This window comes from Petromyzon marinus, chromosome 33 (genome assembly GCF_048934315.1).
Source record: "Petromyzon marinus isolate PM22_M1 ecotype Great Lakes invasive population chromosome 33, UKy_Petmar_22M1.pri1.0, whole genome shotgun sequence".
Taxonomy (NCBI): Eukaryota; Metazoa; Chordata; class Hyperoartia; order Petromyzontiformes; family Petromyzontidae; genus Petromyzon; species Petromyzon marinus.
Genome location: NC_133699.1, coordinates 9,245,667 through 9,252,686, shown reverse-complemented (window position 1 = coordinate 9,252,686; position 7,020 = coordinate 9,245,667).

Here is a 7,020-nt window from a genome sequence, read left to right as displayed (position 1 = left end):
CCCCCCCCCCACCTAGTCCCTCCCTACCCCTCAACCCTCAACCCCCGCCGGGCCGCGGCTTTTGATGCGCGGCCCCGAGGGCTAATTGTGAGTGATTGCTCAGAGCGCAGCGCGCGCGCCCGCGTCTTTTATTTGAACCGAATGTGAACGCAGCCGCTTTCCCAGCGCATGCACAGCCAGTGTGTGTGTGCGAGTTTGTACGTGTGTGTGTGAGAGTCTGTGTGTGTGAGTCTGTGTGGAGACAAAGGCGGTCGGGCGTGGTGCTGGCCACCCACCCCCTCGTGTACCGTTCCGGCCTTCATAGGTGCTCGCTAACAGCACTTGCCCCTACAGTCTGTTAAGGCTATATGGGGGATCTTTGTCTTTTTGTGTATCTGTGTGTGTGCGTGAGTCTGTGCGTGTGTGAGTTTGTGTGTGTGTGAGTCTGTGCGTGTGTGTCTGTGTGTGTGAGTCTGTACGTGTGTGAGTCTGTGTGTGTTAGAGTCTGGGTGTGTGTCTTGATATTTTAAAAAGGTGCACATAGCCTGGCACAAGCGTCGTGGTGACGTCACCGCCACTTAGTGGCGAATGGCGGTTGTTGTGTGAGTTTGTGTTGGGGCAGCGGTGGTGTAGTGGTTAGCGCAATGCAGTGCGCAGCCCTCTGAACCCGTTGACCTGAGTTCTATTCCCGCTCACGACCCAATATCAGTGACCAATATTGGAATCGGTCCTGGGCATTCCCCGCCCCCTAGGTCTACTCAGCCTAAAATGAGTACCCGGTGCGGTGTGTAAACATCAGCATTGGTGAGACAAAGGCGGCCAGCCGTGGTGCTGGCCAACCACCCCCTCGTGTTTTTTGACAGCCTTTATAGGTGCTACTCGCTAACAGCACCTGCCTCAAGAGTCTGTTGAAGGCTATACGGGGGATCTTTGTCTTTGTTTGTTCGTGTAGACGTGTAATTATTAGATTACACTGTGTAACCATTTTTTTGTTCCTGGGTAGTAAGTGTTATTGCCTAATTGCTTATGCCTCAAAAGTACAGAAAATGGCTATTATTGTTATTATTATTCCCCACAAACTTTGCTTTTGTGACCAGGACAGTGATATTTTGAAATGTACCTATTTTCCAGAAGTTTCCAGATAGATTCAGTGCTGAGTAAACTTGGAGTTACTTCTAGAACATTATTTAACTTTCCAGTAATATACATAGTAGTATAAATACAGGGGCCTTAAGCCCACCAGTTCAGTTTAGTTCCAGCTGCCTAAGTGGATACATACAGTATCTGCATTTTTCTGAGATGGCATCAAGAGGCTGCAAGCATCCGGTAGACACATTTTGCGATGTCTGCGGCCAATTTATCAAGAAAAGAGCGCCTACAAGGCATATTCCGGCATGCCTGTCGGGGATCAAGACAAACCCTGGGCACCTTATTTCACCTGCGAGCCATGCAAAAAAACTCTGGAAGGTAAGATGGACAATTGTTGCTCGGAATTTAATGTTATAAAATTTGTTAAAATTGTAAAAGTTTTTTAATTTTGAAATGTTTTACAATTTTCAATGTTATTGAAAAAATATATCATGTATGAAAAATGTTGCGAGAATCTCTTACACATTAGTCATTGGTGAAATTAATATATTTTTGTAGGATGGTACAGAGGGGAAAAGAGAGCCATGAAGTTCCCTATCCCAAGAATTTGGCGGGAACCCACTGACCACTCAAGCAACTGCTGCGTCTGCATGGTGGACCCTTCCAATCGTCGGAATGGCAAGAATGCACCTGCTATCACGTATCCAGACCTTCCTTCATCCATCGCCCCGGTGCCACACTGCCATGAGCTCCCCGTACCCACTCCTCCGGAGAGAGAGCAGCCGTCTTTAGAAGAGAGCAGCAAGTCACAGAGTGAGGAAGACGTTGTAGATCCAGATGACAATTTCAGAGGTGGAGCTGAGGAGAGAAACCCATACTACCCCAACCAAAAATACCTCAACGACTTGATCAGAGATCTTGGTCTCACCAAGTCCAATGCCGAGGCTAAAGCAGTGGAATTTGTTGGATGAAAGTGTGCAAGTCGCAGATCAGAGGAAGCATCACCAACCTTTTTGCAGTTTCTTCACCCATCAAGATTCGCTCTGCTTCTGCCACAATGTGACCAGTGTGTTCGAGGCAATCGGAATCAACTGTAACCAGAATGAGTGGCGCCTCTTCATTGACAGCTCATCCAGGAGCCTCAAAGCCGTGCTGCTCCATAATGGTAATAAGTACCCGTCTCTTCCCCTGGCTCACTCGGTGCCCCTCAAAGAGGATTACAACAGCATCAAGACCTTGCTGGCCGCCTTGAAGTATGATGAGTATGGATGGGAGGCCATCGGAGAATTCAAAATGGTGGCATTCCTGATGGGTCTCCAAGGCGGTTTTACCAAGTGTCCCTGCTATATTTGCCTTTGGGACAGCAGGGACACCAAGGCGCACTACCACAGGCGGGACTGGCCACAGCGGACCGAATTCTCTGTGGGGAGGAACAACGTCAAGTGGGAGCCACTGGTGGACCCCCGGAAGGCGATGATGCCACCACTGCACATCAAATTGGGCCTTGTGAAACAATTTCTCAGAGCTGTAGATAAGGAGTCGGCAGCCTTCAAGTACCTTCAAGACTTCTTCCCTAAGCTGTTTAATATAAAGCGGCTTGGGACAGCTTTGTCGCAGTGGTTCGTGGCTTCCTGGGCAATCACAAGGTCGAAAACTACGTGGAGCTGGTTGAGACTCTGGTGAAGAACTACGGCACAATGGGCTGTAGGATGTCCCTCAAAGTCCATATTCTTGATGCTCATCTTGATAAATTCAAGGAGAACATGGGAGCGTACTCGGAGGAGCAAGGCGAGCGCTTCCACCATGATATACTGGACTTTGAACGCCGCTCCCAAGGACAGTATAACGAGAACATGATGGGAGACTACATTTGGGGACTGATTCGTGAAAGTGATTTACAGTATAATCGTAAATCTCGAAAAACTACTCACTTCTAAATATTTTGTAGTTATGTTTGTAGTACTTTAGTATAAATACATGTAAATTTTGATTAATATGTTCGTTATTTTCCGACTTTATGTGAACGAAAAGACACAAATTCGCCCGTTTCCTCATTGAAAATAGGTCAATTTCAAAATATCACTGTCCTGTTTCGATTGAAAGCTTTCGTGACTGCAAGGATTCATCTTCTTTGGTTCTTTCGGTAAAGTCACGTAGAATGAGAATAAAATAATAAATTGATAAAATAAAATAACACAATAAAATTATCACGACGTTTCGGCCACAACACAAGCGGCCTTCATCAGGTGAAGGGACGAGACTGTCTGGAGGACAGCGCTGGAGCGAACAAAGCCACTCTCAGATCGCGACCTTTAAGCTGTGTGAGAAGAAACAAAGGGCCTTGACAAAGGAATTAGCATAGAATTTAACATTGAAATAGCTGAGTGATTAGCTTGTGACTGGTCACAGAAATGGCTATGTTAAAGTCAAAGCATCCACATCCACAGAGGCACCCCTTGACAAAGGAAATTAGCATAGAATTTAGCATTGAAATAGCTGAGTGATTAGCTTGTGACTGTTCACAGAAATAGCTATGTTAAAGTCAAGGCATACACATTCACAGAGGCACCTAGTACAAATCAAACAGGATAATTTAGCATTGAAATAACTAGGAGAATTTAGCATTGAAATAACTGAGTGATTAGCTTGTGACTGGTCACAGAAATGGCTATGTTAAAGTCAAAGCCTACACATCTGAGCTATTCACAGTAACTGGGTATACACTACACTATATAATGAATACTATATAGTAAACCAATAAAAAACTGAAATATAAATTACCTCAATGTTATCAATAAACTCTATACATTCTCCAATCAGCTAAGCTACCAACAATAAGTCGTTCATTATCACAATGCTATATGGCGAAAAAACGGGTGGAGTCTTACCCTCAACTTTAGCACCACGGATAGCTACGAGCCCTATTCAGACGGACGATTTCATCCATGGTCGGAACGGAGGAGGGGGAGAGAGACAGCTGCGAGGCGCTGTTATACTCCATGTTGTAAACCATACCATTAACCGTGGTGTGAGAGGTATTAAGAGTCAATGCCAGCGAAAGAGCTGCGGTCTGAAGGTCATCGTAAAATACAATTAATTTAGAACGGAAATGACCTTCAGACCGCAGCTCTTTCGCTGGCATTGACTCTTAATACCTCTAACACCACGGTTAATGGTATGGTTTACAACATGGAGTATAACAGCGCCTCGCAGCTGTCTCTCTCCCCCTCCTCCGTTCCGACCATGGATGAACTCGTCCGTCTGAATGGGGCTCGTAGCTATCCGTGGTGCTAAAGTTGAGGGTAAGAATCCACCCATTTTTTTGCCATATAGCATTGTGATATATAACGACTTATTGTTGGTAGCTTAGCTGATTGGAGAATATATAGAGTTTATTGATAACATTGAGGTAATTTATATTTTAGTTTTTTATTGGTTTACTATGTAGTATTCATTATATAGTGTAGTGTATACCCAGTTACTGTGAATAGCTCAGATGTGTAGGCTTTGACTTTAACATAGCCATTTCTGTGACCAGTCACAAGCTAATCACTCAGTTATTTCAATGCTAAATTCTCCTAGTTATTTCAATGCTAAATTATCCTGTTTGATTTGTACTAGGTGCCTCTGTGAATGTGTATGCTTTGACTTTAACATAGCTATTTCTGTGACCAGTCACAAGCTAATCACTCAGCTATTTCAATGCTAAATTCTATGCTAATTTCCTTTGTCAAGGGGTGCCTCTGTGGATGTGTATGCTTTGACTTTAACATAGCCATTTCTGTGACCAGTCACAAGCTAATCACTCAGCTATTTCAATGCTAAATTCTATGCTAATTCCTTTGTCAAGGCGCTTTGTTTCTTCTCACACAGCTTAAAGGTCGTGATCTGAGCGTGGCTTTGTTCGCTCCAGCGCTGTCCTCCAGACAGTCTCGTCCCTTCACCTGATGAAGGCCGCTTGTGTTGTGGCCGAAACGTCGTGAGAATTTTATTGTGTTATTTTATTTTATCAATTTATTATTTTATTCTCATTCTACGCGACTTTACCGAAAGAACCAAAGAAGATCATTGTCCTGGTCACAAAAGCAGTTTGTGGGGAATAATAGCCATTTTCTATACTTTTGAGCCATAAGCAATTACGAAATAACACTTACTACCCAGGAGCAAAAATTGTGTTACATAGTGTAATTATTACGTCTGGTGGAGAGCGCCCTTCTTTAAATATATTATTTGGTGATGCTGCGTCGGCAGTGTTGCACGACCACAAATAACACTCTGCCTCTCTGGCCTATGTGTTGTGAAGAAGGACCATTGCCCGAAACGTCGTCTATGATATACGTTAATTTTGAAGGCCACACACTTTTGCTACGAATGACGAGCGTTGCGACGTTAGTTTGTCTTCCTCTACCCGTGGAACCAGCGCTCGCCCGCGTCACGGCGTAAGGCGGCGTTGTTTATCCACCATCAGGCTCGTGAAGCGCCCAATGACCTCATTTTTGCATTTGCGCTGGGACAATCTGACCGAACGTGAACAGGCGGAAGCGAGGGCGGATACCGACCACTGGAGTTTGGTGAGAATCCATGATTAGTACTATGATTATTTTTTGGAATCCACGTCTGGAGGTTATCCCCTCGGCTACAGCTCCCCGCAGAGGGACGATAAATGTTCCGAGCGCTTATCACGCAAATCCATTTCCATGGAATCGCTGTTGTTTGCCTGCTCCTGGCTCAAGTTCTCCCTCTCGCGGGACGCGAGGATACGAGCGAGGAGAATTGGCTGTTGGGAAATCGGGCGACTTAACTCCGAGCGACGTTCCTTGACGTTCGCGAGCGCGCATCTCCCGCTCAGAGCCCTGCTCATCGTCACGGTCATCACAACAATGATTCATCGATGTTTTTTTTATTTTTCTTCTTCTTTTTCTAGCCGCTGCAGCGGTTCTCAAACCCTGGTCGGGTGGCAGGGGTGGGGTAGGTGGGGGGGGGGGGGGGTGCGGCATGGATACCGTGCAGGAGACATTTCGAATGTGCGTTGGCGCCACGTTTTCCGGCGACAAACCGCACGCGAAGACGCGTCATGATACAGCCGCCTTCAAACCAATGCCGCGTCGCCTCGACGAATGACAGGAGGTCACGGCACGAGACCCGGGGGTTGTGGGTTACCTGCCCGACCGACCACACATCGACGTGCGGGTGTACAAATAGCCACAGGCTGCGATACTCGGGGACGACGTTGATCCGAGTCGCTAACACTCAGCAATGACTAGGAAACGGCTCTTAGTCACGGCTGAGGGCGTCTGGGTCTGTGTGTGTGTGCCCACTCCCCCACTCCCTGTGTAACCTATGCCCGTAACCCCACCCAGCCCCCCCCCCCTCCACCAACGACCCCAACGGCCACACGAACACCTCGCGCCTCCGCCGCCAACGTCGAGGGTCTTTGCCGGCACGAGGCAGGGGTGAGAGGCGCTAATTGAGTCGCGTAGCGCGGGCGACGGAGAGGCGAAGTCGTGAGACTGCTGGGCGCAATTAGGAGCCGAGAGACGACGTGTGGGTGGGTGTGTGGGTGGGTGGGTGTGTGGGTGTGTGTGTGGGTGTGTGTGTGGGTGGGTGGGTGTGTGGGTGGGTGCGTGGGTGGGTGCGTGGGTGGGTGGGTGTGCGGGTGTGTAGGTGTGTGGGTGGGTGTGTGGGTGGGTGGGTGTGTGGGTGGGTGTGTGGGTGGGTGGGTGTGTGGGTGGGTGGGTGTGTGGGTGGGTGCGGGGGTGGGTGTGTGGGTGGGTGTGCGGGTGTGTAGGTGTGTGGGTGTGTAGGTGTGTGGGTGGGTGGGTGTGTGGGTGTGTGTGTGGGTGTGTGGGTGGGTGTGTGGGTGGGTGTGTGGGTGTGTGTGGGTGGCGGGGTTTTTTAGTTGTTATTGCGTCCCGGCAAAAAAAAAACAGTGGGATAAAATAATCATCATCA